Source organism: Schistocerca piceifrons, chromosome 3 (assembly GCF_021461385.2).
Source record: "Schistocerca piceifrons isolate TAMUIC-IGC-003096 chromosome 3, iqSchPice1.1, whole genome shotgun sequence".
Taxonomy (NCBI): Eukaryota; Metazoa; Arthropoda; class Insecta; order Orthoptera; family Acrididae; genus Schistocerca; species Schistocerca piceifrons.
Window position 1 is genome coordinate 880,442,280 of NC_060140.1, and position 18,024 is coordinate 880,460,303.

Sequence of the window (18,024 nt, forward strand, 5' to 3'; positions counted from 1 at the left end):
ATATTCCCGAGATAATAACTGATTCTGATGTGTATGTGCGATATTTTTCCTGTTCCTTATGTACCCAGCAGTGTGTAGAATTTACCATACATCCGTTACCAGGAGCATCCATTATGAATTTTGCTTTCAGCATTAACGGATTCTATTATAATTCCTTAATGTTAGTACTATATACGGAATTTCTAAATGACATGGCCTTAGACTCACTTCCGTTGTTCAAAGCTGGGCTGAACGACATAACGACATGAATACCGCGTCCGGTGAAATTTGTGTCCAGTTTGCTGGAAACCACCTACCACTACAGTCACAGTCCACCTGCACAGTCCAACGAAAACGCTCCATACGCCCGCTTAAGGTGCAGTGCAGCCATGCAAATGAGAAGTAGCGTAAACATCCTGCTGCTGGAAGAAGAGCGCAATCAAGCATGAACATAACGTTCTACGATGTGCTATTTACATGAGCATGTTGCACTTGTTATAATTGTTTTAACACTGAAATCCTGTTTTTCCTTTTACTATGATGCATACTCTGTACCACCCTGAAATATCATATTATGCATTGCCAGCCGAGTGGTGGCCGAGCGGTTCTAGGCGCTACAGTCTGGAACTATGCGACCGCTACGATCGTAGGTTCGAATCCTGTCTCGGGCATGGATGTGTGTGATATCCTTAGGTTAGTTAGATTTAAGTAGTTCAAAGTTCTAGGGGGCTGATGACCTCAGAAGTTAAGTCCCATAATGCTCAGAGCCATTTGAACCATTTGTTATGCATTGTCAGCCTAAAATTTTTCCTTTGTTATAATGTGAGTTATTTACGATGCAGATTGTCCTTTTAAATAATAGCTCATTTGATGTACAGTGCAACATACACGACTTGGCAATAGAGACAATGATGTGGAAATTATAATTCAAGAAAATTGTTTTCACGTTTTTAAGCCACGTGTAGAGAACGCGCATGTACCGCCATGAGTGGGAGGAGAATCTATGTACAGCTTATGTTACCTATATATTAATCCTCGCCTTTTGGTTAGTATGACAACGCAACTAGTGCACATGTACAATTTACTTTTCGAAAGGTATGGGTAATAGTTTATGTTCTTTCTCATCGTTAAAGGCCAACTGAGGATCACGTAAAGCTAACTATTTACTTCTCTTTTCTTCCTCTTCCGCCAAATCTTTCATTTTTTCAGAGAGCCGTTTTGCTCTGATCTGACCATCTAACACACTGGTTTCTGTGTCTTAAATTGCTGAAAACCTTTGGATTTTCTTACTTCTAGTCTGAATGTGTGTCTTTTGATTAAGATCTCCTGTTCAATCTGCATTCTGAAGAATGTATGGATCTTCTTTGTTATTCTATCTTCATTCTCTCTAGATATCCATAGAGTAACACATTATTTCCTGATGACAAAATAAGGAAAATACGTGCTACACTAAGGAAGTCTAGAGATAATTTATAATTTTTATTTTATATTTACTTTTAAAATATGGTTTGTCCATCTGAACAGAAACGATTTTTAAATCTCATGTCTATAATTAGGTTTTGATTACTTTGCATTTCAGTTTCTGAAGATTTTGTTCTAAGTAAAAACTTAAGTGTTTGTGTCCGTCTGAAAACAAAATGAAGTCCGGTACTTCCGACTGCAGAATTTTTGGCTTTGTAGTTCTTGTTCGAGGTTTTCCACTACTATTCATCTGTACAGCAAATAAAGGCCTTGACTCTTCCGCTTGTTGTGCAAGTTGCGCAGTTCGGTCAGATGGATCGGTGGACCTTTTCTGTACTTTACCTCGACGCAAATTTCACTGTGCGATATTCATAGCAAACAGTTTTATGTTGACGTTCGGTCTTGTGTGATCATACTGCCATTTGACCGACCGTTCCGTTGCCGTCGAGTATCAATCGAACTTTAACCAGCAGCTGTACGGAAATACTTTATGGAGAGACGAGAGGGTCAACATATTTTAACACACGGCTGAGAGGTCGCTACTGACTACGTCACCACGTCTTATTCCTCCACAGGAGGGCACATCGGGAATGCGCCTCCAATTTGATCTCTCGTAGACACGTCGTGCAGCTCTCCAGTCGGATCGCTTTTGAGGAAGTAATTCCAGAGCGCCACACACAATTAATATGCCATTTCCAAGCTCTTCGAGTAGTCTTACTACAGTTAGCTCTATCCATATCTTTGACTCGTGACCTTTTGTAAAATTTATGAACCATGTCACTCTGCAATTAGTTGTCTTCTGACACTCCATGGTATTGTTCACTGTTGTTATACAAATACTACTGTTAATGCACTAGACAAACTCTTTGAGGCAAGCTCCAATTCCGGAAATGCGTGAGACCTTACTGTGTTGTGTAGAAATATAAAAATGTGGGAACTACTAAATGGGATGCAAGGTTCTGCAATCGATGGATCAATATGATTTTTGGGAGCTTCTTCCATATAGCTGTATCCCTAAAGAAGTGCGTTGTGTCGCTATCGGCGATGTCTCTCGGCAGAGACGCCATGACGAGAATGTTCTGCATGTTCGGAGGCTTAGTGAAGAGGATCAGTCTGCAAATTAACAGTGTCCTTATGTGTCCTCTGCCAGCCACTGTAAGTGTGAACTGCAGAGTAGCCCTTTTTATGTAGATGATAATAGTGAGGGAATATCTTCGAAAGCTAACGAAAGCACCCCTGGGCGTTGCTAATAAAGTTTCTGGAAGCAGCAATCCCCGTCTACGTTCATTCCAACCAACCTCAGAGCTGTACTTCAATAGGAATTAAGTGCCTCCAGAGACGACGTTTTTATTAATGTCTCATTCAAAAGCTGTGGGTAAGCTTCATGGGCTGTTGCTCTCACTAGTTTTAATAAGACCCCACTTGTCCCAACGCTCGTAAGAGACTCTCGACACAAACGCCTTTTCTTAAGTCTCGTTCAATTTGAACCTCACTAACCACCAAATGTTCGGACGCCCTTCACAAATTGCACAGTCGAAGTCAAAGAACGTAGTCTTTGGTATTACAGATAGGAAACACTTAGCAAAGACAACAAGGGCCAAATCAAACAACATTCCACCTCGATGTGATCTCCATTGTGCAAGGGAAAAAATCTTTCACAATGCAGCAACAATACTTCGATTACACTAACTTTGTGGTGCGCAGATTACATTGTGTGTTTAGGGAAGTGGGGAGCGGGAGGCAGTATTGCCGCTGTGCAGTTAAGCACCCAAGGTTCTGCATGGTTCAATAAAGCACGCAACAGTGAGCATATGAGGCCTAAGTACGAACAACTATGCATTGGCGACTGGTCTCTACCATTCGACACGTTGAAATGTCAATTACAAAGTTATTTTAAAGGGAGTTTATACTTTACTAACCGATTTCACAGCACTACAACGCCATTTTCTATGACAGAACATTGTTTCATCGGCAATCAAACAGAGCACATCTGTCCTTGAAAAATGGCACACGTTGATTCAAATACATACGAGAATGAAGACAAAAACGAAGCACTGATGGTCTGCAGGAAACCATTTTGAAGATATAGCACATACAGTATAAGCGACAGATGACGCCAAAGTATCTTGTTGACCAGAAGAAACTACAGTAGCTCTGTAAAACAAATGATGTGCATGAACTTAGTTACGGTAGTATACTGAAGTTCGTGATACAGCACATCTGTTTTGAATGTGACGTAGTTATGGGCACTAAATGAAGGCAGTGGTGACAGATTAATCTGTAGCGTATTACGATGTGGACGTTGAGCAGGAAAACAACACCACGGTTACGAATTGGAGACGCTAACGAATTTGTCATGACACTATTTTTTTCATATACATTTTGTATTCTCTAATTACCCCCTTTGGGAAGCCTTATTTTTCCTCTGCAATGAATTTCTAAGGTTTTTAATATGTTTGATTACACTTGTAAGAAGGTCTCTAAGATAGGATGTCTCACCTAACTCTGCTACCTCAAATGTCTCTGGAACAACACTAGATATCCAAAAACGGCTTTCACCTGCATTGACGTACGGCAGGGGTTTAGGAAACCAAATACCACGCGAAATTTTAAAACGTAAACAAATGCTATTTTCAACACAAACTGGTGTATTTTTAAACGGACACACCTTATAATTTCATATGCAATCAATAGCATGAACAATGAGAAAAATAATGGCGTTGGTTGCATCGCAATACGTCAAGTACATCCCGAGAAATAGCGAAGCTAAGTTGACACTTGAAATAAATGAAGCGCACACCTAGCGCGCGTCCAGAGTCTCGAGCGTGCACCTCATGCTGCCTTTGTCAGGGGCTCACATTGTGAAGGTATGCACAATCCACAAAAACAAACAAGTAACACGTCCAACGCCAAGTTACGTTTTTCAAATCGTAAATGTATATTTATTTTAGCGAAATGACAACCAGAGTTACAATTAGAGGTAACACACTTAAATTCACTTTGCTAAACACATTTACTAGTGCCCTGTCAGCCACAGAAACTGTGCTGTCGTGCATTACATCCAGCATAGAAAATACACCCTCACCTTGACCAATGAAACTGTGTTACGTCAACATACGTTCGAAGTGCTTTCCGTTTGCATCAATAGGCGTTTGCAGACGGGTAACGAGAGAGTGTTGCACAGATGGTAGAGTTTCTACAGATATTGCTGCACAGTCCGCAGTAATACGATGTTTCATATCCTCTGCTGTCGTTGGGGTTCTTGATACACTGTCTCTCACTGCGGCCCGGAGAAAGAAGTCTATTGGCGTCAAGCTGGGGGACCGTGCTGGCCATCGCACGGCACTTCCCCACCCCATCCACCTATTTGGAGATGTCGCATCTAGAACGTCTCTGGTAACTTTTGCACTGTGTGCTGGACATCCATTAAGTTGGAACCGCATTGGTAAACAAGATTTCAATCCTAGATCCTCCACGAGGAGCGCTAGTGTGTTGAAGAAATGATGCATATCGCTGTCCATTCAATGTTCCACGGCAAAAATAAGGACCTACAATACAGTTAGCAATGATATCGCACCAAACATTGACACTCCACTGTCGTTGATGAGCAACTTGGGCGAATCCTGTGGGGATTTTGCACGGAACAGTAGTGCATGTTCTGCAGATTCACATTACCATAACTTGTAAATGAAGCCTCGTCCGTAAACAACGTATTGCTTAGGAATACTGGATTACCTTGCAACTGCTGAAGTTGCATACAGTAGTTGGTGCAGTGAGATATGGAACGGATGAAACCGATACCGATGCAAGATTCTGCGCACACTACTGTGGCTTCTTCCTACACCTAGTGCAATTTCTCGTACACCCACCTGATGATTTTGCGCTACATCAGCCAGAACAGCAATTTCGGTTCCATTGCCAGTTGCTGGCGTTGTACGTCGACGTTTTGTGGCCTCCGTGAGTATCTTGCAGATGTTGCCAATGGTTCGGCGTGACGGACACCGCCGATATGGGTAGCGTTCAGCATATAGTGTCACAGCTGCGGTTACATTTCTGCGACATTCGCCATAAATTAAATATCTGGTTTTTCTTCATTACTGAAGGTCGGCATATCGACTAGATGACGGCAAATGTAACAAGCCACAAGGAAACAGGTTTTAATGTGGCAACGTATATGAATTACGTTACAGTTCGAGAGCAGTTCAGCAGATCAGATTAGGAGACACTTGTACAATGAAGGAAGAGCGTGCCGTGGTGTTATTTGTATGTTTACGGCAGGATACAGGCACCAGTGCAGGCAACCACTGCTCTGAGCACAGTACTATCCTTTACAAGCCACATGTTTAAGAACTTATGAGGTTCAGAAACGTGAAACCTAGTGTTTTACCACCAATTATACCTCTAGTTGTCATTTCGCAACAATAAAACATTATGCGCAGGACATCTATCATTCTGATACCGCATTATTTGACACATAAGAGTGCACCGGTTCAAGTAGTGTACAGCTCAAGAAGGGGCTAAGCTATCCCCCTTTAGGAGTGCCATCAATGAAATGTGGGCCAATGATGTGTTGTCATGCAATACCACACCATACATTAACACTCCACTGACGTAGTACGACAATCACATGAGGATTACCGGCAGCCTGAGGTGCACGCTTGAGTCTCAGGACGTGCGCCAGCTGTGCTCTTCATTATTTGAAGCGTCAACTTCGCAATAGTATTTGTTTACGTTTTGAAATTTCGCATAGTATTTGGTTTCCCAAGCCCCTGCCGTACGTTAATGCTGGTGAAAACCGTTTTTGAATATCTATTGTTGTTCCAGAGATATATATATCCGCTGAAGACCCGGACTTTAATAGCAAAATACCAGTGATTATGTGACGTCACTGAAGCGTCGCGCCCCGTGAGAGTTTTGCTCCAGCGTTTGGAGTCCTTGTGAAGTACGCATAATAGCAGAAATCGAATGCATTCAGAGGTTCACCGCTAGGCCCGCAACAGGTCGGTGTGAAGCATGTTATACGAAGCTTTCCAAGAATGTCGCGAGCGCTAATTCTAATTCCAGCGTTGCGGGCAACCAATGCCGGGGAGGCGGGCTTCGGTGGCCGGCAACAGCGGGGCCCGTTCTCCGGACTCTTTGAAGAGGATTATGGGTTTTAGCCGAACTGACGAGATGCAAGTTACCTTACAAAGAACTCAGAGAGACATGTCTGTTTTCGTGGCCGTAATCCGCAGCAAGAACAGAAAATTTGTTCTGCAAATAAAAACCGCCTTCTCCTTGCTGGAATGTGTTTTGTTTGTTCCAGAAGGGTTTCGAATTTTACATTAAGGTAACTTCAGTGGAATCTAGAAAGCTACAGTTTTGATATGTGATATTTGTACATCGTAAAATAGTTCACGTATCGTGTTTGTTATACATGCTGACCGGGTGCGAGGAAACGCAAATGTCAGCGCAAAACTTGAATAAGGGAAAGTAAGCATTTATTAATGTGAAAAACTAGGCGACTGCTTTATAATCTGCAAATATCGCATATCAAAACAAAACTGTACCAGTTCAGATTCCACTGAAGATGCCTTAAAGGTAAAGGCGTCATGTGTCTCGAACAAATAAAATACATTGCTTGAAGAAAAGGCGGCTCTAATTTATAAAGCGAATAACTGAGAGAAACGTTGCATTATTTAGCTCTCCAAATTAGTGCGTCAATAGCATCCGATGAGAAACGTTGCATTATTTAGCTCTCCAAACTAGTGCGTCAATAGCATCCGATGAAAGCTGTGCACGAACGCAAACAAAACGTTAGAAAATAACGCTAGTACATCACCTGACCACTTTATGCTCGACGTTGGTATTGGGTGGTAGTGGCTGTGTGGTGAGAAGGTTGATCCTCAAAGTCTTTTTTTTATTTACGAAGCATAGCTGCTTTTGTGGGGGGATGTGGAGCTCGGCTGTAACAGAAATGCCACCTGCCAGAAGTCGAGGGAACGGGCCACAGTTTTAACGTGGAATCGCTGCTTGCCTCCACTGATTCATTTCCCGCGCAACGTTGGACGCAGCGATTGCGTCACACGTGAACCACTACGTACAGCCCAAGTGCTCATGGAACTTAAGCGGGCTTTGGGATTAGGGCCACGTTGTTCTCACGAAAAACAGTTCTGTATATTTGAAAAGCTCGTAATCCAGGTACACTATGCAACTGTCTTCTGTCACTGTCTTACATCTCGTGATGATATCATGAGAATTAGAGTTTAGGAAGCGTACAGTTTCTTCACAAACAGTAAGCTGCGACATCTAGCTATTCATGATATAGGTTCTTCCATCCATCCCCCAAGAAATTTTTTATATGCATACTAATATGTGTTTCCTCTCCAAAATACATTGGTCAAGCTGGCACAAGCTTCGATATAACATTAATGGAGCACCTCAATGGGATTCGGCTAAACAGCTTAAGGAAATCCACCTTTGTTACATTGCTAATGTACATTCTGTACAAATCACTGAAAACAACCAACACATCTTTCACTACGCAGACAAGGGAAGCTTTGTGAACATCCTTGAAGAAATAGAAAAATTTCGAAACAAATGATGACCGCACATCATCCTCAATGAACAAACGGAAGTAGTTAAATCATGTTTTCCGGAAATCTTTCAAAAGCCATTCTCTCGTAGGATACGAAAACAAATTCCGCTAGTTGCTAACACAAATTATACCTCTCGCTTTTCTAATAAATTATCTGTGTAACATGTTAAGCATAGGATATTTAGTTAAAAACTATTAATTTATATGACTTTTTAAAGGAAACCCGTGTTTAATTATATCCTACTGCGCGTCGACTATCAACTACTGGCAAAAATGTAATGTAAGTCATATCCTTCACCTCGCTTATGACACAAATGTAAACGATGTATACCTTTACTTCATAGCATTTCTACAAGCCATTTGCATTTGTTAAACACGGAGTTTACGCGAACTAAAAAATGTTCGTTGACGAAGTGCTAATAGCGCCCATTTTTCTACTCCGATTTCGTGAAAGTTGATCTTCACTTCCTTTATGAATGTTTATCTGTCAGTATATTTTCACCACAGGGCACGACGACGAACAAAACAACCAACGTCTGATAAGTTCATCTTGTAACGCAGCCATCTGACGATGAACGAAAGTTCGAAACCGGGAAAGGCATGAAAAAATAAAACGTGTAACAGTAAAGTCTTTAGACTAGTGGCTGCAGCTGCTTTTATAACACAGTAAGTAGTCTTATTTCTTGCGTAACACGGGAATGGAATTCGGCAATACCGGTACGAAACGCCTCCCACCACACATTGTGCAGCATTTCGCCTAGTGTATTTGTAGATGTAACCCGGGGGAGGGGCAAAGAAATCGGCAGACAGTTTTTCCATAACGTTTGCCCCGTGTTATTTTATTGGCGATTACAAGAATTCCTGATGACGAAAAGGGCGAGAGCACGTAGAATGCTACTTACTGGTGCGACCGCTAGACCGTCTTCATTGTTCCGCGCTGGCAACGACAGCAGAAATCTTTGTCATCGGCCGGAGGTAGACTGGTTCATCGACGGGAAGGCATCCTCGGACGCCTGCGCTTAGCACATACGAATCATCGGCGTCCAGGCAGGCAGCTTACACACGACACACACACACGCGGTACCGATTACGATCACGTTCAGCCCATGGTCGCTTGACGGCGCGACGCGTACGGCGGCTGAGCGGGCACTGGCGCCGCTCGGCATTCCCACGCGGGCCGGGCCCGGCCAGGGCCGGACCTGAAAAACCACTCCACCACCACCACCACCACCACCACCCGGACCGGATGCACTGGCCCGCAGCTGCTTCGCGCCTCTACACCCCTGTCTGTGTTCGCACACCCCTTGGGAACTTTCCGGTTGCTGCGCGGTGTATAGAAGGCGCCCCTGCTCCGTTACTTTGCGCTACGCTGTCGCGAGTTTACAATAAACCAAAACGTGCGTCTCACAGCATCAGCGGTCCCAACCTAGGGATATTACCCACAGAAACAAAAAGGATTCTTACTTATGGATTCTTCAGTCACTTCTTCGTAAAACAATTTCGATTTTGTCAGTTTAACAGTTTTTCCTTCAACCTTACACACCAACAGGTTAAATTATTGCTTCGTTTCTACTCTCGTTGTAAATAATCTCTACTATCATTTTTCGTCAGCCATTAGTATTTATTAGGTCTTCAAGATCACCACCACATTCACCACACGAATATGATTCAACCAACTGACATCTATGGGTGGGTAAATGCCTCCCTCAGACTTTTTCGACGTTCCCTAATCCATTTGCGTGTTTTGTCCACTGATCGCTAAAGAATCCTCAGTTTAAAATTGTTTCCACTGAAGTAGAAATCTCATTGTCATAATACAAATCTGGTAATACAAACATTCAAAGACACTGGAAGATGTGTTTTGAAAACTTATTTAACGGTAGCTTTATAGACTATTTTTACACATCTGTTTATTTCTTTTAGAATCCATACTGTCGTAAAGGTTACGAGCTGTCATCGGTAATAAATCGTAGTACGAACTACACGAGACAAGCAAAGGTCTCCGTTCTAAGACTATTTTCAGTACCAGCAAATGGAGGAATATATTCAGATAGAAAAACTCAAGCTTATGTACACTGTTGGACTCGATGAAGATAATACGTTTAAACAATTTTTTTTAAAGCACAAAGTACGTTATTTTGTCGAAATGTCAGTAATTTGTATCCTGTATTAAAATGTCTCAGTTCTATCGATTCGATCTGTATCAACTCATAAGTCGCAATGAATTCATAAGCGAGAAAACAAATGAACTTTCTTTAGCATCACTTACGATGTGCATTGGCAGACATCGAACACTGTATAAAAACGATTGTTGGAAATTAGGAGTACCAACAGTCTCAACGACCCGTTTATTGGTTCTACGAAACCATAAAGACTTACGTTCCATCTAATGGAATGTTAATTTATATTTCGTCATTTTATAAGAAGGAATCTTAATTTTGTTTTCAAACCTAAAGGTTTCGTCAAGTAGCAAACTTGGTTGAAGGTTTCAGCTAATATGTGATATCTACCACGGAGAGACGGTGGGGAAACGCTTGTCTGTGTAATATACTGAGTACGTAGCAAGGTATCTCTCTGATCGAATGGCAGCACTTAAAAGTACACTATGCACAATCTGGGTAATTCTATTAAGATATTACTAAAATGAAAGATTTTACAGACATTTGGCGGTTGTTACTCGAGAGTGACAGCTGGAAAAAAACCTACGAACACAGACTGTAGATCCCGCTACTGACCACAGTTCTTTGTTTTTCTCCTTTAATTACTTAACCACGTTGGAAGGAAAATACAGCAATACAAAAACATTTACCTTAAAAATATTTTGCTTCGGTTTTTTCAGTGCCGGCGGAAAAAAATAATACGTTTAAGAGAGTGTTTACTTTGTTTGCCACCCTGCTACTGAAAATACGTAAAAATCACACATTCTCTTAAAAAGAATTGGTCGTCGTCTTGTAGGTGTACTCCTATTCCAGTCACTGCAGCTCTCTGCGTATTACGGTGTGTACTGATAGTACACACGCGAAGTAAACTAACACGATTTTTATTGCAAAAGACAGCAAGACTTTGCACTGAAAGTTTGGTTCGATTTCACTATCAATGTGGCGATGTTGACGCTATCTTAAATTTTGTTAAGTAAAGCAACTATTATACTAGTAGTCTAATTATGTGACAACATTGGTTCCGAAGACAGTTTCACGCGCCAAAAGTAATAACTTGAGCATAATCACCTGCTGCACAATGTCTGGAGATCCAAGTCTTAAATAAGCTTTTGAGCCAACATCACGGATAGGTCTCACAAAAAATGTAACTCATAATTCTAACATTTTTACGGCCTGCAGTGTGTATTTCCAAGATACAGGAAATTCCAAAAAATAGAAGCCCTCTGTGAGGAAGCAGTGACGCAGGTATATGTACCAAAAAGTTTCAGTATATCTGAATAGCTTTACCAAACAACGTTCCAGAAACGTAACAGTTCCAACTTTGACAATTCTTTCAACTTTTGCTACTTTTTCTAGTTATTAAAATATATACCGCAAACACGTTTCGGCCACCAAATACGCACAGTGGCTGTCATTAATATTTAGCCAGGCAATGTTTGCAATAATTTTAGATTTCACTCATCATAATCTATGTTTTTCGAAAGCCTGCAACCGTTTCGTTAGTGATTTAAATAATAAAACAAAGCGTTAATTAAATGTTTCCATGCATAGCAAGACGTGTTTTAAGAATTCATCCCCATTCCCTAATGCAGCAACCAATGTCGACAGTTGCACTTCAAAATTGGAATAAATTCCTGAATCGTATCGTGGTCCAGTGTTTTTATTATTCATTAAATTTCGATGTCAATTGAGTGCTTACGTATGAAAGTTACACAAAAATGCTACGGATCAGACGAAAGTGAGCTTTTAAGCATCGTTGGATCCTTGTAAAATGTAAATAAACGTATCTTTGAAAACAGTAATTTGGAAGGATCGTAAAGTAATGAATTAATATTTGAGCACGTAAGAGCAATACGTTCGTCACCTCGTATAAATAAGTGTTTCGAGAGTTATGATATGGCTCGTTTCTCCGTATCCGCTCACTTGTTTTTGTTCCGTCCTGCCGCAAGGTGAGTGCGAGGTCCTAGAGGGGCGCATGGAAACTGACGTCTTCAGTGACAGCTTATCTTTCACAGTTGGAAGGGTCGCAGTCACGAAGATATCGCTAGTTTTGTCAGTATAGCCGTAAGTACGAATAGGAATTTTATAAGACACACTTCGGAAAGGCCAGCCAGGGAAACTAATTGAAAGAGAAAGGCGATTAATCGTATGATAGATTGAGCGTAATCCTTGGTTAAGAGCACTTGAATTTGTAATCCACCATGCTGTAATAACATGGTAAGCAATTAAATCAACTGCCAGGAGGTTCATTAAAGAAGTAGTGTGCAACCAAATGTGGTAAGAAAGAAGTGTACGTGAACAAGCTGAATCGAGGTAAAGGCTCCAATTCACAAGGAACCATATTAGCGAAGGGTTATGAGTGGTGGAATGATCCTATATTTGTTGCTAAGAGGACCTTCAACGTCTTGCCAACAGACGGAAGAACTAAGGTGTGGCGGAAGCCGACTGACTACCGAATTTGACAGGCTAGACATTTGCAGCCTGCTGTAAAACACGGCTGGGAGTGTGTGCCGATATCTACATCTACATCTATACTCCGCGAGCCACCTTACGGTGTGTGGCGGAGGGTACTTATTGTACCACTATCTGATCCCCCCTTCCCTGTTCCATTCACGAATTGTGCGTGGGAAGAACGACTGCTTGTAAGTCTCCGTATTTGCTCTAATTTCTCGGATCTTTTCGTTGTGATCATTACGCGAGATATATGTGGGCGGTAGTAATATGTTGCCCATCTCTTCCCGGAATGTGCTCTCTCGTAATTTCGATAATAAACCTCTCCGTATTGCGTAACGCCTTTCTTGAAGTGTCCGCCACTGGAGCTTGTTCAGCATCTCCGTAACGCTCTCGCGCTGACTAAATGTCCCCATGACGAATCGCGCTGCTTTTCGCTGGATCATGTCTATCTCTTCTATTAATCCAACCTGGTAAGGGTCCCATACTGATGAGCAATACTCAAGAATCGGACGAACAAGCGTTTTGTAAGCTACTTCTTTCGTCGATGAGTCACATTTTCTTAGAATTCTTCCTATGAATCTCAACCTGGCGCCTGCTTTTCCCACTATTTGTTTTATGTGATCATTCCACTTCAGATCGCTCCGGATAGTAACTCCTAAGTATTTTACGGTCGTTACCGCATCCAATGATTTACCACCTATGGCATAATCGTACTGGAATGGATTTCTGCCCCTATGTATGCGCATTATATTACATTTATCTACGTTTAGGGAAAGCTGCCAGCTGTCGCACCATGCATTAATCCTCTGCAGGTCCTCCTGGAGTACGTACGAGTCTTCTGATGTTGCTACTTTCTTGTAGACAACCGTGTCATCTGCAAATAGCCTCACGGAGCTACCGATGTTGTCAACTAAGTCATTTATGTATATTGTAAACAATAAAGGTCCTATCACGCTTCCCTGCGGTACTCCCGAAATTACCTCTACATCTGCAGATTTTGAACCGTTAAGAATAACATGTTGTGTTCTTTCTTCTAGGAAATCCTGAATCCAATCACAAACCTGGTCCGATATTCCGTAAGCTCGTATTTTTTTCACTAAACGTAAGTGCGGAACCGTATCAAATGCCTTCCTGAAGTCCAGGAATACGGCATCAATCTGCTCGCCAGTGTCTACGGCACTGTGAATTTCTTGGGCAAATAGGGCGAGCTGAGTTTCACATGATCTCTGTTTGCGGAATCCATGTTGGTTATGATGAAGGAGATTTGTATTATCTAAGAACGTCATAATACGAGAACACAAAACATGTTCCATTATTCTACAACAGATTGACGTAAGCGAAATAGGCCTATAATTATTCGCATCTGATTTATGACCCTTCTTGAAAATGGGAACGACCTGCGCTTTCTTCCAGTCGCTAGGTACTTTACGTTCTTCCAGCGATCTACGATAAATTGCTGATAGAAATGGGGCAAGTTCTTTAGCATAATCACTGTAGAATCTTAAGGGTATCTCGTCTGGTCCGGATGCTTTTCCGCTACTAAGTGATAGCAGTTGTTTTTCAATTCCGATATCGTTTATTTCAATATTTTCCACTTTGGCGTCCGTGCGACGGCTGAAGTCAGGGACCGTGTTACGATTTTCCGCAGTGAAACAGTTTCGGAACACTGAATTCAGTATTTCTGCCTTTCTTCGGTCGTCCTCTGTTTCGGTGCCATCGTGGTCAACGAGTGACTGAATAGGGGATTTAGATCCGCTTACCGATTTTACATATGACCAAAACTTTTTAGGGTTCTTGTTTAGATTGTTTGCCAATGTTTTATGTTCGAATTCGTTGAATGCTTCTCTCATTGCTCTCTTTACGCTCTTTTTCGCTTCGTTCAGCTTTTCCTTATCAGCTATGATTCGACTACTCTTAAACCTATGATGAAGCTTTCTTTGTTTCCGTAGTACCTTTCGTACATGATTGTTATACCACGGTGGATCTTTCCCCTCGCTTTGGACCTTAGTCGGTACGAACTTATCTAAGGCGTACTGGACGATGTTTCTGAATTTTTTCCATTTTTGTTCCACATCCTCTTCCTCAGAAATGAACGTTTGATGGTGGTCACTCAGATATTCTGCGATTTGTGCCCTATCACTCTTGTTAAGCAAATATATTTTCCTTCCTTTCTTGGCATTTCTTATTACACTTGTAGTCATTGATGCAACCACTGACTTATGATCACTGATACCCTCTTCTACATTCACGGAGTCGAAAAGTTCCGGTCTATTTGTTGCTATGAGGTCTAAAACGTTAGCTTCACGAGTTGGTTCTCTAACTATCTGCTCGAAGTAATTCTCGGACAAGGCAGTCAGGATAATGTCACAAGAGTCTCTGTCCCTGGCTCCAGTTCTGATTGTGTGACTATCCCATTCTATACCTGGTAGATTGAAGTCTCCCCCTATTACAATAGTATGATCACGAAACTTCTTCACGACGTTCTGCAGGTTCTCTCTGAGGCGCTCAACTACTACGGTTGCTGATGCAGGTGGTCTATAGAAGCATCCGACTATCATATCTGACCCACCTTTGATACTTAACTTAACCCAGATTATTTCACATTCGCATTCGCTAATAACTTCACTGGATATTATTGAATTCTTTACTGCTATAAATACTCCTCCACCATTGGCGTTTATCCTATCCTTGCGGTATATATTCCATTCTGTGTCTAGAATTTCGTTACTGTTCACTTCCGGTTTTAACCAACTTTCCGTTCCTAATACTATATGCGCACTATTTCCTTCAATAAGAGATACTAATTCAGGAACCTTGCCCTGGATACTCCTGCAGTTTACCAATATTACGTTAACTTTTCCTGTTTTTGGTCTCTGAGGACGGACGTTCTTTATCAACGATGATAATGTCCTCTCTGGTAAGCCGTCAGGTATTTTATCGTTTCGCCCAAGGGGGGGTCCCTCTAACCTAAAAAACCCCCGTGTGCACGCCACACGTACTCTGCTACCCTAGTAGCTGCTTCCGGTGTGTAGTGCACGCCTGACCTGTCTAGGGGGGCCCTACAGTTCTCCACCCAATAACGGAGGTCGATGAATTTGCAACCATTATAGTCGCAGAGTCGTCTGAGCCTCTGGTTTAGACCCTCCACACGGCTCCAAACCAGAGGACCGCGATCGACTCTGGGCACTATGCTGCAGATATTAAGCTCAGCTTGCACTCCGCGTGCGATGCTGGTTGTCTTCACCAAATCAGCCAGCCGCCGGAAGGAACCAAGGATGGCCTCAGAACCCAAGCGGCAGGCGTCATTCGTTCCGACATGTGCTACTATCTGCAGCCGGTCACACCCAATGCGTTCAATAGCTGCCGGAAGGGCCTCCTCCACATTACGGACGAGACCCCCCGGCAAGCACACCGAGTGCACACTGGCATTCTTCCCCGACCTACCCGCTATTTTCCTGAGGGGCTCCATAACCCGCCTAACGTTGGAGCTCCCTATAACTAATAGGCCCGCCCTCTGTGACTGTCGGGACCTTGCCGGAGAATCGGCCACTGGCCCAACAGGCGAGGCATCCTGTGGTGGCTCGGAAACGATGTCATCACCACTAGGAAGCACCCCGTACCTGTTGGAAAGGGGTAAGGCAGCTGCCACGCGGCCAGATCCCACCTTTGCCTTTCGGCCAGGCACGCGCGAGCCCACCACTGTCCGCCATTCACCCTGGAGTGATGGCTGACCGGTAAGATGCTCACTGCCGGAAGACGCAGCGACATCAGGGGTTCCATGTGATTCCAAGGCCACCGAAGTAGGCATAGGTCTCACCACAGTTGCCCCAACGCCACTACGAGCCGACGCCTGCGCCTCGAGCTCGATGAGCCTAACAGACAAAGCCTCCACCTGCCCCCGAAGAGTGGCCAATTCTCCTTGCGTCCGCTCACAACAACCACAGTCCCTACACATGACTATGTTTACCCTACTCTATACGGTGACAAATTCCCAAGATAATCTTCTGATGAGCTACTCTGATAATCAAGAAACACTCACTGAAATACGAGACGCGAAAACTACGCTAGGTTTTCCCAGAAAAACTATTTAAAAGCTAAGCGCAGCAAATAAGTACAAAAACGCTTTATACAAACAGTACTCGCTGCTGCTGGTGCTCTCGCTCTGGCTGTCACAAGACAACTGCTGATTCAAGTGACTAGTGGCTAACGGCCGCGAAACAAACAAAAGACGGTTTTAGGGCGCTTTCTGTTCTAAACGATCAAGAAAACACTAAGAAATCTAACACGAAAACTACGTAAAGTTTTATCAAGAACTGTTAGTTACTATGCAGAGCAGATAAACACAAATAGAATCCCTTCCTTAGTGGAAGGTCGTAAACAAAATGCAAAATAAACGCTTTATACAAACAGTACTCGCTGCTGCTGGTGCTCTCGCTCTGGCTGTCACAAGACAACTGCTGCATTTAGTCATCTAATGTGTGAGAGATTACTTTCGTTGACAGCACCTTAAACAAGGAATGATATGTCGAACATTTTGAAGGAAAATTTATTCATCTTAACTACACTGTAGCGCTGAATTGCTAAAGATTATAAAAGGAAATATTGTCTTATAGTGTTGCTCAGAAATTTACAAGCCATTGTTTAGGTTTAGCTAGGGACTGTATTTGTCGTTTATCGGAATTTCATTTGTTACATGTATATTTGGAAACAAAACAAATACACTTTAAATAGTGAAGTTACCTAATATTAATGACAGCTACTTGGTTTTATTATTCGTTTAATATTACTATTGGTAAACTGGAGACAGGTAGTTTTCCTTGCTCCTGCTGGCTGTGCGCCGTCCGTCCCATTTGGCATGAGGGCGGCCAGGGAGCCGCGAACGGTGCCAATGTCGGCCGCAAGGCCGCACTCCACTCAACAGCTGACCGCCAAAACGGTTCCCGCCGCTTTCACACCGCTGCCCGGCATTCGTCATTCGTTCACTGCACCACAGCCACTTCTGTTCCTCTCACGGGTGGCCGTGGGTGTAGACATGCAACCTACATTAATTAGAATTCTGAAACGTATAACTACGGCGAAACTAATTTTGTTAATATACTTTAGATGAGAATAACTGTTGGTCGACTTTTGTCATAGAATTTTTATGTTTTTTATTTAACAAAACATGTTTCACCTACTTTATTTATGCGCCTTCAGGGGTCTAAGAGTTTGTTGTGAGATACATACTGTTTCGTTACATCACTTTTGAGCTAACTCGAAATTCATATTTTAGAACTCATGTCTCCTACCACATATATGTAACACAGGAGACGCGGCTCAAAACTAAAATATTTATCGTTAAGAAAACTCTTACTTTTATCTGCTTTGTAGATCACTAGCACCTCGGCAAGAAAA

The 18,024-nt window shown here is 42.5% G+C and overlaps 1 protein-coding gene across 2 annotated transcripts in view; it reads right to left on the minus strand.

Moving 5' to 3' along the window:
• LOC124788244 (zinc finger protein jing) overlaps positions 1 to 18,024 on the minus strand; it is a 214,550-nt gene that overhangs the window by 121,751 nt on the left and 74,775 nt on the right. The window contains exon 1 of one of the 2 annotated variants that reach the window (XM_047255430.1): positions 8,920 to 9,149. The exons of the other annotated variant lie outside the window; for it this stretch is intronic. The gene's annotated coding sequence lies outside the window, so the exon portion shown is untranslated. Of the gene's footprint in view, positions 1 to 8,919; positions 9,150 to 18,024 lie in introns of those variants that run through there. 2 annotated transcript variants of the gene reach the window in all.